Here is a 20,107-nt window from a genome sequence, read left to right as displayed (position 1 = left end):
GGGGTTGTTGTAAAGACTATGCTTTGTGCTAGAGTGCAGATTCGCTGGGTTTTTGTACCGGGGCTTACCCCTGTCTTTCAAAGCTCAATGTCTCCCTCAAATTAAGGGGGGGTTGTGTCTGGCTGGGTGTCATGTTGTTGCACAGACACAGGGCTATCATCTGGTATGCATTTGGGGTAGCCTGGTTAAATTCCAGGGGGGTGGGGTTGTTGTAAAGACTATGCTTTGTGCTAGAGTGCAGATTCGCTGGGTTTTTGTACCTGGGCTTACCCCTGTCTTTCAAAGCTCAATGTCTCACTCAAATTAAGGGGGGGTTGTGTCTGGCTGGGTGTCATGTTGTTGCACAGACACAGGGCTATCATCTGGTATGCATTTGGGGTAGCCTGGTTAAATTCCAGGGGGGTGGGGTTGTTGTAAAGACTATGCTTTGTGCTAGAGTGCAGATTCGCTGGGTTTTTGTACCGGGGCTTACCCCTGTCTTTCAAAGCTCAATGTCTCACTCAAATTAAGAGGGGGGTTGTGTCTGGCTGGGTGTCATGTTGTTGCACAGACACAGGGCTATCATCTGGTATGCATTTGGGGTAGCCTGGTTAAATTCCAGGGGGGTGGGGTTGTTGTAAAGACTATGCTTTGTGCTAGAGTGCAGATTCGCTGGGTTTTTGTACCTGGGCTTACCCCTGTCTTTCAAAGCTCAATGTCTCACTCAAATTAAGGGGGGGTTGTGTCTGGCTGGGTGTCATGTTGTTGCACAGACACAGGGCTATCATCTGGTATGCATTTGGGGTAGCCTGGTTAAATTCCAGGGGGGTGGGGTTGTTGTAAAGACTATGCTTTGTGCTAGAGTGCAGATTCGCTGGGTTTTTGTACCTGGGCTTACCCCTGTCTTTCAAAGCTCAATGTCTCCCTCAAATTAAGGGGGGGGTTGTGTCTGGCTGGGTGTCATGTTGTTGCACAGACACAGGGCTATCATCTGGTATGCATTTGGGGTAGCCTGGTTAAATTCCAGGGGGGTGGGGTTGTTGTAAAGACTATGCTTTGTGCTAGAGGGCGGATTCGCTGAGTTTTTGTACCGGGGCTACCCCTGTCTTTCAAAGGTCAATGTCTCACTCAAATTAAGGCGGGGTTGTGTCTGGCATGGTGCCATGTTGTTGCACAGACACGGGGCTATCGTCTGGTATGCATTTGGGGTAGCCTGGTTAAATTCCAGGGGAGTGGGGTTGTTGTAAAGTTTGATGTGTTTTTGCACTCTTATGCAGTTTGTTTGTGCTGTTTGCATGCAAGCAATGACCCACCCTGTTGATAATGTTCCTAGTCAGCAAGCAGTTGAACTGCTGGTTTTAGGACTTGGTATTGTTGAGCAGTGTTGGCTTAGATTGTTTTTGGGAGACCAGCTTCAATTAAAAATGGGGTGAACTGGGGAATTGGCTTTGCAATCGGTGACACCGACACTAAAAATTGCTTCTTAAAATGCCTTATTTTCCAGATTAATGAGGAAAACTTCACTTTTGTTACTTTCAAGACAGATGATTCTATCAAATGGAAGCTCATGTATTCAATAATTTCTTTTTGGGGTGAGATTTTACTTTTCAAGTAACAAGGGCCATCAAATTAACAATCAGTGTGAGAGACTGACATTTTTTAGTAGCCCGGTTTTCAAAAAACCAGGTATATATCTCCAGGGATTCACCATCCAAATGCCTCTTTCACTGTAAAAAATAAAAATGTTAGTAGGAATTGACAGTTATGATGCAGAAAGGTCAATAATTGGAGATATCTACCTGGAGTTTTGAAAACCGGGTTGCCTGAAATCTTAAGTCAAGTCCAGCACATTGCAGGCAATCTTTTAAAACTTAATTTGCTTAAAGCCCTGATACTTTTAGTGTAAAAATAACAATCTCGCTCTTCAGGACTAACCACCCTCACCTCTTAACCATGGGCTTCAAATAACTTCCTGGAAGTGACAGAAATCAGTGCAAATTCCAGAAAATTTGCACGAGGGGGGCAACAGTCCGTCCCGTAGGGACGGGCTGTTGCCCCCGTTGGCCCAGATAATATTTTTTGAGGGGGGCTTCCGTCAAACTAAGTGTCATGTTGTTGCACAGACACAGGGCTATCATCTGGTATGCATTTGGGGTAGCCTGGTTAAATTCCAGGGGGGTGGGGTTGTTGTAAAGACTATGCTTTGTGCTAGAGTGCAGATTCGCTGGGTTTTTGTACCTGGGCTTACCCCTGTCTTTCAAAGCTCAATGTCTCCCTCAAATTAAGGGGGGGTTGTGTCTGGCTGGGTGTCATGTTGTTGCACAGACACAGGGCTATCATCTGGTATGCATTTGGGGTAGCCTGGTTAAATTCCAGGGGGGTGGGGTTGTTGTAAAGACTATGCTTTGTGCTAGAGTGCAGATTCGCTGGGTTTTTGTACCTGGGCTTACCCCTGTCTTTCAAAGCTCAATGTCTCACTCAAATTAAGGGGGGGTTGTGTCTGGCTGGGTGTCATGTTGTTGCACAGACACAGGGCTATCATCTGGTATGCATTTGGGGTAGCCTGGTTAAATTCCAGGGGGGTGGGGTTGTTGTAAAGACTATGCTTTGTGCTAGAGTGCAGATTCGCTGGGTTTTTGTACCTGGGCTTACCCCTGTCTTTCAAAGCTCAATGTCTCCCTCAAATTAAGGGGGGGGTTGTGTCTGGCTGGGTGTCATGTTGTTGCACAGACACAGGGCTATCATCTGGTATGCATTTGGGGTAGCCTGGTTAAATTCCAGGGGGGTGGGGTTGTTGTAAAGACTATGCTTTGTGCTAGAGGGCGGATTCGCTGAGTTTTTGTACCGGGGCTACCCCTGTCTTTCAAAGGTCAATGTCTCACTCAAATTAAGGCGGGGTTGTGTCTGGCATGGTGCCATGTTGTTGCACAGACACGGGGCTATCGTCTGGTATGCATTTGGGGTAGCCTGGTTAAATTCCAGGGGAGTGGGGTTGTTGTAAAGTTTGATGTGTTTTTGCACTCTTATGCAGTTTGTTTGTGCTGTTTGCATGCAAGCAATGACCCACCCTGTTGATAATGTTCCTAGTCAGCAAGCAGTTGAACTGCTGGTTTTAGGACTTGGTATTGTTGAGCAGTGTTGGCTTAGATTGTTTTTGGGAGACCAGCTTCAATTAAAAATGGGGTGAACTGGGGAATTGGCTTTGCAATCGGTGACACCGACACTAAAAATTGCTTCTTAAAATGCCTTATTTTCCAGATTAATGAGGAAAACTTCACTTTTGTTACTTTCAAGACAGATGATTCTATCAAATGGAAGCTCATGTATTCAATAATTTCTTTTTGGGGTGAGATTTTACTTTTCAAGTAACAAGGGCCATCAAATTAACAATCAGTGTGAGAGACTGACATTTTTTAGTAGCCCGGTTTTCAAAAAACCAGGTATATATCTCCAGGGATTCACCATCCAAATGCCTCTTTCACTGTAAAAAATAAAAATGTTAGTAGGAATTGACAGTTATGATGCAGAAAGGTCAATAATTGGAGATATCTACCTGGAGTTTTGAAAACCGGGTTGCCTGAAATCTTAAGTCAAGTCCAGCACATTGCAGGCAATCTTTTAAAACTTAATTTGCTTAAAGCCCTGATACTTTTAGTGTAAAAATAACAATCTCGCTCTTCAGGACTAACCACCCTCACCTCTTAACCATGGGCTTCAAATAACTTCCTGGAAGTGACAGAAATCAGTGCAAATTCCAGAAAATTTGCACGAGGGGGGCAACAGTCCGTCCCGTAGGGACGGGCTGTTGCCCCCGTTGGCCCAGATAATATTTTTTGAGGGGGGCTTCCGTCAAACTAAGTGTCATGTTGTTGCACAGACACAGGGCTATCATCTGGTATGCATTTGGGGTAGCCTGGTTAAATTCCAGGGGGGTGGGGTTGTTGTAAAGACTATGCTTTGTGCTAGAGTGCAGATTCGCTGGGTTTTTGTACCTGGGCTTACCCCTGTCTTTCAAAGCTCAATGTCTCCCTCAAATTAAGGGGGGGTTGTGTCTGGCTGGGTGTCATGTTGTTGCACAGACACAGGGCTATCATCTGGTATGCATTTGGGGTAGCCTGGTTAAATTCCAGGGGGGTGGGGTTGTTGTAAAGACTATGCTTTGTGCTAGAGTGCAGATTCGCTGGGTTTTTGTACCTGGGCTTACCCCTGTCTTTCAAAGCTCAATGTCTCACTCAAATTAAGGGGGGGTTGTGTCTGGCTGGGTGTCATGTTGTTGCACAGACACAGGGCTATCATCTGGTATGCATTTGGGGTAGCCTGGTTAAATTCCAGGGGGTGGGGTTGTTGTAAAGACTATGCTTTGTGCTAGAGTGCAGATTCGCTGGGTTTTTGTACCTGGGCTTACCCCTGTCTTTCAAAGCTCAATGTCTCCCTCAAATTAAGGGCGGGGTTGTGTCTGGCTGGGTGTCATGTTGTTGCACAGACACAGGGCTATCATCTGGTATGCATTTGGGGTAGCCTGGTTAAATTCCAGGGGGGTGGGGTTGTTGTAAAGACTATGCTTTGTGCTAGAGGGCGGATTCGCTGAGTTTTTGTACCGGGGCTACCCCTGTCTTTCAAAGGTCAATGTCTCACTCAAATTAAGGCGGGGTTGTGTCTGGCATGGTGCCATGTTGTTGCACAGACACGGGGCTATCGTCCTGGTATGCATTTGGGGTAGCCTGGTTAAATTCCAGGGGAGTGGGGTTGTTGTAAAGTTTGATGTGTTTTTGCACTCTTATGCAGTTTGTTTGTGCTGTTTGCATGCAAGCAATGACCCCACCCTGTTGATAATGTTCCTAGTCAGCAAGCAGTTGAACTGCTGGTTTTAGGACTTGGTATTGTTGAGCAGTGTTGGCTTAGATTGTTTTTGGGAGACCAGCTTCAATTAAAAATGGGGGTGAACTGGGGAATTGGCTTTGCAATCGGTGACACCGACACTAAAAATTGCTTCTTAAAATGCCTTATTTTCCAGATTAATGAGGAAAACTTCACTTTTGTTACTTTCAAGACAGATGATTCTATCAAATGGAAGCTCATGTATTCAATAATTTCTTTTTGGGGTGAGATTTTACTTTTCAAGTAACAAGGGCCATCAAATTAACAATCAGTGTGAGAGACTGACATTTTTTAGTAGCCCGGTTTTCAAAAAACCAGGTATATATCTCCAGGGATTCACCATCCAAATGCCTCTTTCACTGTAAAAAATAAAAATGTTAGTAGGAATTGACAGTTATGATGCAGAAAGGTCAATAATTGGAGATATCTACCTGGAGTTTTGAAAACCGGGTTGCCTGAAATCTTAAGTCAAGTCCAGCACATTGCAGGCAATCTTTTAAAACTTAATTTGCTTAAAGCCCTGATACTTTTAGTGTAAAAATAACAATCTCGCTCTTCAGGACTAACCACCCTCACCTCTTAACCATGGGCTTCAAATAACTTCCTGGAAGTGACAGAAATCAGTGCAAATTCCAGAAAATTTGCACGAGGGGGGCAACAGTCCGTCCCGTAGGGACGGGCTGTTGCCCCCGTTGGCCCAGATAATATTTTTTGAGGGGGGCTTCCGTCAAACTAAGTGTCATGTTGTTGCACAGACACAGGGCTATCATCTGGTATGCATTTGGGGTAGCCTGGTTAAATTCCAGGGGGGTGGGGTTGTTGTAAAGACTATGCTTTGTGCTAGAGTGCAGATTCGCTGGGTTTTTGTACCTGGGCTTACCCCTGTCTTTCAAAGCTCAATGTCTCACTCAAATTAAGGGGGGGTTGTGTCTGGCTGGGTGTCATGTTGTTGCACAGACACAGGGCTATCATCTGGTATGCATTTGGGGTAGCCTGGTTAAATTCCAGGGGGGTGGGGTTGTTGTAAAGACTATGCTTTGTGCTAGAGTGCAGATTCGCTGGGTTTTTGTACCTGGGCTTACCCCTGTCTTTCAAAGCTCAATGTCTCACTCAAATTAAGGGGGGGTTGTGTCTGGCTGGGTGTCATGTTGTTGCACAGACACAGGGCTATCATCTGGTATGCATTTGGGGTAGCCTGGTTAAATTCCAGGGGGGTGGGGTTGTTGTAAAGACTATGCTTTGTGCTAGAGTGCAGATTCGCTGGGTTTTTGTACCTGGGCTTACCCCTGTCTTTCAAAGCTCAATGTCTCCCTCAAATTAAGGGCGGGGTTGTGTCTGGCTGGGTGTCATGTTGTTGCACAGACACAGGGCTATCATCTGGTATGCATTTGGGGTAGCCTGGTTAAATTCCAGGGGGGTGGGGTTGTTGTAAAGACTATGCTTTGTGCTAGAGGGCGGATTCGCTGAGTTTTTGTACCGGGGCTACCCCTGTCTTTCAAAGGTCAATGTCTCACTCAAATTAAGGCGGGGTTGTGTCTGGCATGGTGCCATGTTGTTGCACAGACACGGGGCTATCGTCTGGTATGCATTTGGGGTAGCCTGGTTAAATTCCAGGGGAGTGGGGTTGTTGTAAAGTTTGATGTGTTTTTGCACTCTTATGCAGTTTGTTTGTGCTGTTTGCATGCAAGCAATGACCCACCCTGTTGATAATGTTCCTAGTCAGCAAGCAGTTGAACTGCTGGTTTTAGGACTTGGTATTGTTGAGCAGTGTTGGCTTAGATTGTTTTTGGGAGACCAGCTTCAATTAAAAATGGGGTGAACTGGGGAATTGGCTTTGCAATCGGTGACACCGACACTAAAAATTGCTTCTTAAAATGCCTTATTTTCCAGATTAATGAGGAAAACTTCACTTTTGTTACTTTCAAGACAGATGATTCTATCAAATGGAAGCTCATGTATTCAATAATTTCTTTTTGGGGTGAGATTTTACTTTTCAAGTAACAAGGGCCATCAAATTAACAATCAGTGTGAGAGACTGACATTTTTTAGTAGCCCGGTTTTCAAAAAACCAGGTATATATCTCCAGGGATTCACCATCCAAATGCCTCTTTCACTGTAAAAAATAAAAATGTTAGTAGGAATTGACAGTTATGATGCAGAAAGGTCAATAATTGGAGATATCTACCTGGAGTTTTGAAAACCGGGTTGCCTGAAATCTTAAGTCAAGTCCAGCACATTGCAGGCAATCTTTTAAAACTTAATTTGCTTAAAGCCCTGATACTTTTAGTGTAAAAATAACAATCTCGCTCTTCAGGACTAACCACCCTCACCTCTTAACCATGGGCTTCAAATAACTTCCTGGAAGTGACAGAAATCAGTGCAAATTCCAGAAAATTTGCACGAGGGGGGCAACAGTCCGTCCCGTAGGGACGGGCTGTTGCCCCCGTTGGCCCAGATAATATTTTTTGAGGGGGGCTTCCGTCAAACTAAGTGTCATGTTGTTGCACAGACACAGGGCTATCATCTGGTATGCATTTGGGGTAGCCTGGTTAAATTCCAGGGGGGTGGGGTTGTTGTAAAGACTATGCTTTGTGCTAGAGTGCAGATTCGCTGGGTTTTTGTACCTGGGCTTACCCCTGTCTTTCAAAGCTCAATGTCTCCCTCAAATTAAGGGGGGGTTGTGTCTGGCTGGGTGTCATGTTGTTGCACAGACACAGGGCTATCATCTGGTATGCATTTGGGGTAGCCTGGTTAAATTCCAGGGGGGTGGGGTTGTTGTAAAGACTATGCTTTGTGCTAGAGTGCAGATTCGCTGGGTTTTTGTACCTGGGCTTACCCCTGTCTTTCAAAGCTCAATGTCTCACTCAAATTAAGGGGGGGTTGTGTCTGGCTGGGTGTCATGTTGTTGCACAGACACAGGGCTATCATCTGGTATGCATTTGGGGTAGCCTGGTTAAATTCCAGGGGGGTGGGGTTGTTGTAAAGACTATGCTTTGTGCTAGAGTGCAGATTCGCTGGCTTTTTGTACCTGGGCTTACCCCTGTCTTTCAAAGCTCAATGTCTCCCTCAAATTAAGGGGGGGGTTGTGTCTGGCTGGGTGTCATGTTGTTGCACAGACACAGGGCTATCATCTGGTATGCATTTGGGGTAGCCTGGTTAAATTCCAGGGGGGTGGGGTTGTTGTAAAGACTATGCTTTGTGCTAGAGGGCGGATTCGCTGAGTTTTTGTACCGGGGCTACCCCTGTCTTTCAAAGGTCAATGTCTCACTCAAATTAAGGCGGGGTTGTGTCTGGCATGGTGCCATGTTGTTGCACAGACACGGGGCTATCGTCTGGTATGCATTTGGGGTAGCCTGGTTAAATTCCAGGGGAGTGGGGTTGTTGTAAAGTTTGATGTGTTTTTGCACTCTTATGCAGTTTGTTTGTGCTGTTTGCATGCAAGCAATGACCCACCCTGTTGATAATGTTCCTAGTCAGCAAGCAGTTGAACTGCTGGTTTTAGGACTTGGTATTGTTGAGCAGTGTTGGCTTAGATTGTTTTTGGGAGACCAGCTTCAATTAAAAATGGGGTGAACTGGGGAATTGGCTTTGCAATCGGTGACACCGACACTAAAAATTGCTTCTTAAAATGCCTTATTTTCCAGATTAATGAGGAAAACTTCACTTTTGTTACTTTCAAGACAGATGATTCTATCAAATGGAAGCTCATGTATTCAATAATTTCTTTTTGGGGTGAGATTTTACTTTTCAAGTAACAAGGGCCATCAAATTAACAATCAGTGTGAGAGACTGACATTTTTTAGTAGCCCGGTTTTCAAAAAACCAGGTATATATCTCCAGGGATTCACCATCCAAATGCCTCTTTCACTGTAAAAAATAAAAATGTTAGTAGGAATTGACAGTTATGATGCAGAAAGGTCAATAATTGGAGATATCTACCTGGAGTTTTGAAAACCGGGTTGCCTGAAATCTTAAGTCAAGTCCAGCACATTGCAGGCAATCTTTTAAAACTTAATTTGCTTAAAGCCCTGATACTTTTAGTGTAAAAATAACAATCTCGCTCTTCAGGACTAACCACCCTCACCTCTTAACCATGGGCTTCAAATAACTTCCTGGAAGTGACAGAAATCAGTGCAAATTCCAGAAAATTTGCACGAGGGGGGCAACAGTCCGTCCCGTAGGGACGGGCTGTTGCCCCCGTTGGCCCAGATAATATTTTTTGAGGGGGGCTTCCGTCAAACTAAGTGTCATGTTGTTGCACAGACACAGGGCTATCATCTGGTATGCATTTGGGGTAGCCTGGTTAAATTCCAGGGGGGTGGGGTTGTTGTAAAGACTATGCTTTGTGCTAGAGTGCAGATTCGCTGGGTTTTTGTACCTGGGCTTACCCCTGTCTTTCAAAGCTCAATGTCTCCCTCAAATTAAGGGGGGGTTGTGTCTGGCTGGGTGTCATGTTGTTGCACAGACACAGGGCTATCATCTGGTATGCATTTGGGGTAGCCTGGTTAAATTCCAGGGGGGTGGGGTTGTTGTAAAGACTATGCTTTGTGCTAGAGTGCAGATTCGCTGGGTTTTTGTACCTGGGCTTACCCCTGTCTTTCAAAGCTCAATGTCTCACTCAAATTAAGGGGGGGTTGTGTCTGGCTGGGTGTCATGTTGTTGCACAGACACAGGGCTATCATCTGGTATGCATTTGGGGTAGCCTGGTTAAATTCCAGGGGGGTGGGGTTGTTGTAAAGACTATGCTTTGTGCTAGAGTGCAGATTCGCTGGGTTTTTGTACCTGGGCTTACCCCTGTCTTTCAAAGCTCAATGTCTCCCTCAAATTAAGGGGGGGGTTGTGTCTGGCTGGGTGTCATGTTGTTGCACAGACACAGGGCTATCATCTGGTATGCATTTGGGGTAGCCTGGTTAAATTCCAGGGGGGTGGGGTTGTTGTAAAGACTATGCTTTGTGCTAGAGGGCGGATTCGCTGAGTTTTTGTACCGGGGCTACCCCTGTCTTTCAAAGGTCAATGTCTCACTCAAATTAAGGCGGGGTTGTGTCTGGCATGGTGCCATGTTGTTGCACAGACACGGGGCTATCGTCTGGTATGCATTTGGGGTAGCCTGGTTAAATTCCAGGGGAGTGGGGTTGTTGTAAAGTTTGATGTGTTTTTGCACTCTTATGCAGTTTGTTTGTGCTGTTTGCATGCAAGCAATGACCCACCCTGTTGATAATGTTCCTAGTCAGCAAGCAGTTGAACTGCTGGTTTTAGGACTTGGTATTGTTGAGCAGTGTTGGCTTAGATTGTTTTTGGGAGACCAGCTTCAATTAAAAATGGGGTGAACTGGGGAATTGGCTTTGCAATCGGTGACACCGACACTAAAAATTGCTTCTTAAAATGCCTTATTTTCCAGATTAATGAGGAAAACTTCACTTTTGTTACTTTCAAGACAGATGATTCTATCAAATGGAAGCTCATGTATTCAATAATTTCTTTTTGGGGTGAGATTTTACTTTTCAAGTAACAAGGGCCATCAAATTAACAATCAGTGTGAGAGACTGACATTTTTTAGTAGCCCGGTTTTCAAAAAACCAGGTATATATCTCCAGGGATTCACCATCCAAATGCCTCTTTCACTGTAAAAAATAAAAATGTTAGTAGGAATTGACAGTTATGATGCAGAAAGGTCAATAATTGGAGATATCTACCTGGAGTTTTGAAAACCGGGTTGCCTGAAATCTTAAGTCAAGTCCAGCACATTGCAGGCAATCTTTTAAAACTTAATTTGCTTAAAGCCCTGATACTTTTAGTGTAAAAATAACAATCTCGCTCTTCAGGACTAACCACCCTCACCTCTTAACCATGGGCTTCAAATAACTTCCTGGAAGTGACAGAAATCAGTGCAAATTCCAGAAAATTTGCACGAGGGGGGCAACAGTCCGTCCCGTAGGGACGGGCTGTTGCCCCCGTTGGCCCAGATAATATTTTTTGAGGGGGGCTTCCGTCAAACTAAGTGTCATGTTGTTGCACAGACACAGGGCTATCATCTGGTATGCATTTGGGGTAGCCTGGTTAAATTCCAGGGGGGTGGGGTTGTTGTAAAGACTATGCTTTGTGCTAGAGTGCAGATTCGCTGGGTTTTTGTACCTGGGCTTACCCCTGTCTTTCAAAGCTCAATGTCTCCCTCAAATTAAGGGGGGGTTGTGTCTGGCTGGGTGTCATGTTGTTGCACAGACACAGGGCTATCATCTGGTATGCATTTGGGGTAGCCTGGTTAAATTCCAGGGGGGTGGGGTTGTTGTAAAGACTATGCTTTGTGCTAGAGTGCAGATTCGCTGGGTTTTTGTACCTGGGCTTACCCCTGTCTTTCAAAGCTCAATGTCTCACTCAAATTAAGGGGGGGTTGTGTCTGGCTGGGTGTCATGTTGTTGCACAGACACAGGGCTATCATCTGGTATGCATTTGGGGTAGCCTGGTTAAATTCCAGGGGGGTGGGGTTGTTGTAAAGACTATGCTTTGTGCTAGAGTGCAGATTCGCTGGGTTTTTGTACCTGGGCTTACCCCTGTCTTTCAAAGCTCAATGTCTCCCTCAAATTAAGGGCGGGGTTGTGTCTGGCTGGGTGTCATGTTGTTGCACAGACACAGGGCTATCATCTGGTATGCATTTGGGGTAGCCTGGTTAAATTCCAGGGGGGTGGGGTTGTTGTAAAGACTATGCTTTGTGCTAGAGGGCGGATTCGCTGAGTTTTTGTACCGGGGCTACCCCTGTCTTTCAAAGGTCAATGTCTCACTCAAATTAAGGCGGGGTTGTGTCTGGCATGGTGCCATGTTGTTGCACAGACACGGGGCTATCGTCTGGTATGCATTTGGGGTAGCCTGGTTAAATTCCAGGGGAGTGGGGTTGTTGTAAAGTTTGATGTGTTTTTGCACTCTTATGCAGTTTGTTTGTGCTGTTTGCATGCAAGCAATGACCCACCCTGTTGATAATGTTCCTAGTCAGCAAGCAGTTGAACTGCTGGTTTTAGGACTTGGTATTGTTGAGCAGTGTTGGCTTAGATTGTTTTTGGGAGACCAGCTTCAATTAAAAATGGGGTGAACTGGGGAATTGGCTTTGCAATCGGTGACACCGACACTAAAAATTGCTTCTTAAAATGCCTTATTTTCCAGATTAATGAGGAAAACTTCACTTTTGTTACTTTCAAGACAGATGATTCTATCAAATGGAAGCTCATGTATTCAATAATTTCTTTTTGGGGTGAGATTTTACTTTTCAAGTAACAAGGGCCATCAAATTAACAATCAGTGTGAGAGACTGACATTTTTTAGTAGCCCGGTTTTCAAAAAACCAGGTATATATCTCCAGGGATTCACCATCCAAATGCCTCTTTCACTGTAAAAAATAAAAATGTTAGTAGGAATTGACAGTTATGATGCAGAAAGGTCAATAATTGGAGATATCTACCTGGAGTTTTGAAAACCGGGTTGCCTGAAATCTTAAGTCAAGTCCAGCACATTGCAGGCAATCTTTTAAAACTTAATTTGCTTAAAGCCCTGATACTTTTAGTGTAAAAATAACAATCTCGCTCTTCAGGACTAACCACCCTCACCTCTTAACCATGGGCTTCAAATAACTTCCTGGAAGTGACAGAAATCAGTGCAAATTCCAGAAAATTTGCACGAGGGGGGCAACAGTCCGTCCCGTAGGGACGGGCTGTTGCCCCCGTTGGCCCAGATAATATTTTTTGAGGGGGGCTTCCGTCAAACTAAGTGTCATGTTGTTGCACAGACACAGGGCTATCATCTGGTATGCATTTGGGGTAGCCTGGTTAAATTCCAGGGGGGTGGGGTTGTTGTAAAGACTATGCTTTGTGCTAGAGTGCAGATTCGCTGGGTTTTTGTACCTGGGCTTACCCCTGTCTTTCAAAGCTCAATGTCTCCCTCAAATTAAGGGGGGGTTGTGTCTGGCTGGGTGTCATGTTGTTGCACAGACACAGGGCTATCATCTGGTATGCATTTGGGGTAGCCTGGTTAAATTCCAGGGGGGTGGGGTTGTTGTAAAGACTATGCTTTGTGCTAGAGTGCAGATTCGCTGGGTTTTTGTACCTGGGCTTACCCCTGTCTTTCAAAGCTCAATGTCTCACTCAAATTAAGGGGGGGTTGTGTCTGGCTGGGTGTCATGTTGTTGCACAGACACAGGGCTATCATCTGGTATGCATTTGGGGTAGCCTGGTTAAATTCCAGGGGGGTGGGGTTGTTGTAAAGACTATGCTTTGTGCTAGAGTGCAGATTCGCTGGGTTTTTGTACCTGGGCTTACCCCTGTCTTTCAAAGCTCAATGTCTCCCTCAAATTAAGGGCGGGGTTGTGTCTGGCTGGGTGTCATGTTGTTGCACAGACACAGGGCTATCATCTGGTATGCATTTGGGGTAGCCTGGTTAAATTCCAGGGGGGTGGGGTTGTTGTAAAGACTATGCTTTGTGCTAGAGGGCGGATTCGCTGAGTTTTTGTACCGGGGCTACCCCTGTCTTTCAAAGGTCAATGTCTCACTCAAATTAAGGCGGGGTTGTGTCTGGCATGGTGCCATGTTGTTGCACAGACACGGGGCTATCGTCTGGTATGCATTTGGGGTAGCCTGGTTAAATTCCAGGGGAGTGGGGTTGTTGTAAAGTTTGATGTGTTTTTGCACTCTTATGCAGTTTGTTTGTGCTGTTTGCATGCAAGCAATGACCCACCCTGTTGATAATGTTCCTAGTCAGCAAGCAGTTGAACTGCTGGTTTTAGGACTTGGTATTGTTGAGCAGTGTTGGCTTAGATTGTTTTTGGGAGACCAGCTTCAATTAAAAATGGGGTGAACTGGGGAATTGGCTTTGCAATCGGTGACACCGACACTAAAAATTGCTTCTTAAAATGCCTTATTTTCCAGATTAATGAGGAAAACTTCACTTTTGTTACTTTCAAGACAGATGATTCTATCAAATGGAAGCTCATGTATTCAATAATTTCTTTTTGGGGTGAGATTTTACTTTTCAAGTAACAAGGGCCATCAAATTAACAATCAGTGTGAGAGACTGACATTTTTTAGTAGCCCGGTTTTCAAAAAACCAGGTATATATCTCCAGGGATTCACCATCCAAATGCCTCTTTCACTGTAAAAAATAAAAATGTTAGTAGGAATTGACAGTTATGATGCAGAAAGGTCAATAATTGGAGATATCTACCTGGAGTTTTGAAAACCGGGTTGCCTGAAATCTTAAGTCAAGTCCAGCACATTGCAGGCAATCTTTTAAAACTTAATTTGCTTAAAGCCCTGATACTTTTAGTGTAAAAATAACAATCTCGCTCTTCAGGACTAACCACCCTCACCTCTTAACCATGGGCTTCAAATAACTTCCTGGAAGTGACAGAAATCAGTGCAAATTCCAGAAAATTTGCACGAGGGGGGCAACAGTCCGTCCCGTAGGGACGGGCTGTTGCCCCCGTTGGCCCAGATAATATTTTTTGAGGGGGGCTTCCGTCAAACTAAGTGTCATGTTGTTGCACAGACACAGGGCTATCATCTGGTATGCATTTGGGGTAGCCTGGTTAAATTCCAGGGGGGTGGGGTTGTTGTAAAGACTATGCTTTGTGCTAGAGTGCAGATTCGCTGGGTTTTTGTACCTGGGCTTACCCCTGTCTTTCAAAGCTCAATGTCTCCCTCAAATTAAGGGGGGGTTGTGTCTGGCTGGGTGTCATGTTGTTGCACAGACACAGGGCTATCATCTGGTATGCATTTGGGGTAGCCTGGTTAAATTCCAGGGGGGTGGGGTTGTTGTAAAGACTATGCTTTGTGCTAGAGTGCAGATTCGCTGGCTTTTTGTACCTGGGCTTACCCCTGTCTTTCAAAGCTCAATGTCTCACTCAAATTAAGGGGGGGTTGTGTCTGGCTGGGTGTCATGTTGTTGCACAGACACAGGGCTATCATCTGGTATGCATTTGGGGTAGCCTGGTTAAATTCCAGGGGGGTGGGGTTGTTGTAAAGACTATGCTTTGTGCTAGAGTGCAGATTCGCTGGGTTTTTGTACCTGGGCTTACCCCTGTCTTTCAAAGCTCAATGTCTCCCTCAAATTAAGGGGGGGGTTGTGTCTGGCTGGGTGTCATGTTGTTGCACAGACACAGGGCTATCATCTGGTATGCATTTGGGGTAGCCTGGTTAAATTCCAGGGGGGTGGGGTTGTTGTAAAGACTATGCTTTGTGCTAGAGGGCGGATTCGCTGGGTTTTTGTACCGGGGCTACCCCTGTCTTTCAAAGGTCAATGTCTCACTCAAATTAAGGCGGGGTTGTGTCTGGCATGGTGCCATGTTGTTGCACAGACACGGGGCTATCGTCTGGTATGCATTTGGGGTAGCCTGGTTAAATTCCAGGGGAGTGGGGTTGTTGTAAAGTTTGATGTGTTTTTGCACTCTTATGCAGTTTGTTTGTGCTGTTTGCATGCAAGCAATGACCCACCCTGTTGATAATGTTCCTAGTCAGCAAGCAGTTGAACTGCTGGTTTTAGGACTTGGTATTGTTGAGCAGTGTTGGCTTAGATTGTTTTTGGGAGACCAGCTTCAATTAAAAATGGGGTGAACTGGGGAATTGGCTTTGCAATCGGTGACACCGACACTAAAAATTGCTTCTTAAAATGCCTTATTTTCCAGATTAATGAGGAAAACTTCACTTTTGTTACTTTCAAGACAGATGATTCTATCAAATGGAAGCTCATGTATTCAATAATTTCTTTTTGGGGTGAGATTTTACTTTTCAAGTAACAAGGGCCATCAAATTAACAATCAGTGTGAGAGACTGACATTTTTTAGTAGCCCGGTTTTCAAAAAACCAGGTATATATCTCCAGGGATTCACCATCCAAATGCCTCTTTCACTGTAAAAAATAAAAATGTTAGTAGGAATTGACAGTTATGATGCAGAAAGGTCAATAATTGGAGATATCTACCTGGAGTTTTGAAAACCGGGTTGCCTGAAATCTTAAGTCAAGTCCAGCACATTGCAGGCAATCTTTTAAAACTTAATTTGCTTAAAGCCCTGATACTTTTAGTGTAAAAATAACAATCTCGCTCTTCAGGACTAACCACCCTCACCTCTTAACCATGGGCTTCAAATAACTTCCTGGAAGTGACAGAAATCAGTGCAAATTCCAGAAAATTTGCACGAGGGGGGCAACAGTCCGTCCCGTAGGGACGGGCTGTTGCCCCCGTTGGCCCAGATAATATTTTTTGAGGGGGGCTTCCGTCAAACTAAGTGTCATGTTGTTGCACAGACACAGGGCTATCATCTGGTATGCATTTGGGGTAGCCTGGTTAAATTCCAGGGGGGTGGGGTTGTTGTAAAGACTATGCTTTGTGCTAGAGTGCAGATTCGCTGGGTTTTTGTACCTGGGCTTACCCCTGTCTTTCAAAGCTCAATGTCTCCCTCAAATTAAGGGGGGGTTGTGTCTGGCTGGGTGTCATGTTGTTGCACAGACACAGGGCTATCATCTGGTATGCATTTGGGGTAGCCTGGTTAAATTCCAGGGGGGTGGGGTTGTTGTAAAGACTATGCTTTGTGCTAGAGTGCAGATTCGCTGGGTTTTTGTACCTGGGCTTACCCCTGTCTTTCAAAGCTCAATGTCTCACTCAAATTAAGGGGGGGTTGTGTCTGGCTGGGTGTCATGTTGTTGCACAGACACAGGGCTATCATCTGGTATGCATTTGGGGTAGCCTGGTTAAATTCCAGGGGGGTGGGGTTGTTGTAAAGACTATGCTTTGTGCTAGAGTGCAGATTCGCTGGGTTTTTGTACCTGGGCTTACCCCTGTCTTTCAAAGCTCAATATCTCCCTCAAATTAAGGGGGGGGTTGTGTCTGGCTGGGTGTCATGTTGTTGCACAGACACAGGGCTATCATCTGGTATGCATTTGGGGTAGCCTGGTTAAATTCCAGGGGGGTGGGGTTGTTGTAAAGACTATGCTTTGTGCTAGAGGGCGGATTCGCTGAGTTTTTGTACCGGGGCTACCCCTGTCTTTCAAAGGTCAATGTCTCACTCAAATTAAGGCGGGGTTGTGTCTGGCATGGTGCCATGTTGTTGCACAGACACGGGGCTATCGTCTGGTATGCATTTGGGGTAGCCTGGTTAAATTCCAGGGGAGTGGGGTTGTTGTAAAGTTTGATGTGTTTTTGCACTCTTATGCAGTTTGTTTGTGCTGTTTGCATGCAAGCAATGACCCACCCTGTTGATAATGTTCCTAGTCAGCAAGCAGTTGAACTGCTGGTTTTAGGACTTGGTATTGTTGAGCAGTGTTGGCTTAGATTGTTTTTGGGAGACCAGCTTCAATTAAAAATGGGGTGAACTGGGGAATTGGCTTTGCAATCGGTGACACCGACACTAAAAATTGCTTCTTAAAATGCCTTATTTTCCAGATTAATGAGGAAAACTTCACTTTTGTTACTTTCAAGACAGATGATTCTATCAAATGGAAGCTCATGTATTCAATAATTTCTTTTTGGGGTGAGATTTTACTTTTCAAGTAACAAGGGCCATCAAATTAACAATCAGTGTGAGAGACTGACATTTTTTAGTAGCCCGGTTTTCAAAAAACCAGGTATATATCTCCAGGGATTCACCATCCAAATGCCTCTTTCACTGTAAAAAATAAAAATGTTAGTAGGAATTGACAGTTATGATGCAGAAAGGTCAATAATTGGAGATATCTACCTGGAGTTTTGAAAACCGGGTTGCCTGAAATCTTAAGTCAAGTCCAGCACATTGCAGGCAATCTTTTAAAACTTAATTTGCTTAAAGCCCTGATACTTTTAGTGTAAAAATAACAATCTCGCTCTTCAGGACTAACCACCCTCACCTCTTAACCATGGGCTTCAAATAACTTCCTGGAAGTGACAGAAATCAGTGCAAATTCCAGAAAATTTGCACGAGGGGGGCAACAGTCCGTCCCGTAGGGACGGGCTGTTGCCCCCGTTGGCCCAGATAATATTTTTTGAGGGGGGCTTCCGTCAAACTAAGTGTCATGTTGTTGCACAGACACAGGGCTATCATCTGGTATGCATTTGGGGTAGCCTGGTTAAATTCCAGGGGGGTGGGGTTGTTGTAAAGACTATGCTTTGTGCTAGAGTGCAGATTCGCTGGGTTTTTGTACCTGGGCTTACCCCTGTCTTTCAAAGCTCAATGTCTCCCTCAAATTAAGGGGGGGTTGTGTCTGGCTGGGTGTCATGTTGTTGCACAGACACAGGGCTATCATCTGGTATGCATTTGGGGTAGCCTGGTTAAATTCCAGGGGGGTGGGGTTGTTGTAAAGACTATGCTTTGTGCTAGAGTGCAGATTCGCTGGGTTTTTGTACCTGGGCTTACCCCTGTCTTTCAAAGCTCAATGTCTCACTCAAATTAAGGGGGGGTTGTGTCTGGCTGGGTGTCATGTTGTTGCACAGACACAGGGCTATCATCTGGTATGCATTTGGGGTAGCCTGGTTAAATTCCAGGGGGGTGGGGTTGTTGTAAAGACTATGCTTTGTGCTAGAGTGCAGATTCGCTGGGTTTTTGTACCTGGGCTTACCCCTGTCTTTCAAAGCTCAATGTCTCCCTCAAATTAAGGGGGGGGTTGTGTCTGGCTGGGTGTCATGTTGTTGCACAGACACAGGGCTATCATCTGGTATGCATTTGGGGTAGCCTGGTTAAATTCCAGGGGGGTGGGGTTGTTGTAAAGACTATGCTTTGTGCTAGAGGGCGGATTCGCTGAGTTTTTGTACCGGGGCTACCCCTGTCTTTCAAAGGTCAATGTCTCACTCAAATTAAGGCGGGGTTGTGTCTGGCATGGTGCCATGTTGTTGCACAGACACGGGGCTATCGTCTGGTATGCATTTGGGGTAGCCTGGTTAAATTCCAGGGGAGTGGGGTTGTTGTAAAGTTTGATGTGTTTTTGCACTCTTATGCAGTTTGTTTGTGCTGTTTGCATGCAAGCAATGACCCACCCTGTTGATAATGTTCCTAGTCAGCAAGCAGTTGAACTGCTGGTTTTAGGACTTGGTATTGTTGAGCAGTGTTGGCTTAGATTGTTTTTGGGAGACCAGCTTCAATTAAAAATGGGGTGAACTGGGGAATTGGCTTTGCAATCGGTGACACCGACACTAAAAATTGCTTCTTAAAATGCCTTATTTTCCAGATTAATGAGGAAAACTTCACTTTTGTTACTTTCAAGACAGATGATTCTATCAAATGGAAGCTCATGTATTCAATAATTTCTTTTTGGGGTGAGATTTTACTTTTCAAGTAACAAGGGCCATCAAATTAACAATCAGTGTGAGAGACTGACATTTTTTAGTAGCCCGGTTTTCAAAAAACCAGGTATATATCTCCAGGGATTCACCATCCAAATGCCTCTTTCACTGTAAAAAATAAAAATGTTAGTAGGAATTGACAGTTAAGATGCAGAAAGGTCAATAATTGGAGATAATTATCTCCAGGGATTCACCATCCAAATGCCTCTTTCACTGTAAAAAATAAAAATGTTAGTAGGAATTGACAGTTAAGATGCAGAAAGGTCAATAATTGGAGATATCTACCTGGAGTTTTGAAAACCGGGTTGCCTGAAATCTTAAGTCAAGTCCAGCACATTGCAGGCAATCTTTTAAAACTTAATTTGCTTAAAGCCCTGATACTTTTAGTGTAAAAATAACAATCTCGCTCTTCAGGACTAACCACCCTCACCTCTTAACCATGGGCTTCAAATAACTTCCTGGAAGTGACAGAAATCAGTGCAAATTCCAGAAAATTTGCACGAGGGGGGCAACAGTCCGTCCCGTAGGGACGGGCTGTTGCCCCCGTTGGCCCAGATAATATTTTTTGAGGGGGGCTTCCGTCAAACTAAGTGTCATGTTGTTGCACAGACACAGGGCTATCATCTGGTATGCATTTGGGGTAGCCTGGTTAAATTCCAGGGGGGTGGGGTTGTTGTAAAGACTATGCTTTGTGCTAGAGTGCAGATTCGCTGGGTTTTTGTACCTGGGCTTACCCCTGTCTTTCAAAGCTCAATGTCTCCCTCAAATTAAGAGGGGGGTTGTGTCTGGCTGGGTGTCATGTTGTTGCACAGACACAGGGCTATCATCTGGTATGCATTTGGGGTAGCCTGGTTAAATTCCAGGGGGGTGGGGTTGTTGTAAAGACTATGCTTCGTGCTAGAGTGCAGATTCGCTGGGTTTTTGTACCTGGGCTTACCCCTGTCTTTCAAAGCTCAATGTCTCCCTC

Source organism: Porites lutea, chromosome 4, assembly GCF_958299795.1.
Source record: "Porites lutea chromosome 4, jaPorLute2.1, whole genome shotgun sequence".
Lineage (NCBI taxonomy): Eukaryota > Metazoa > Cnidaria > Anthozoa > Scleractinia > Poritidae > Porites > Porites lutea.
This window is presented reverse-complemented; position numbering follows the sequence as displayed.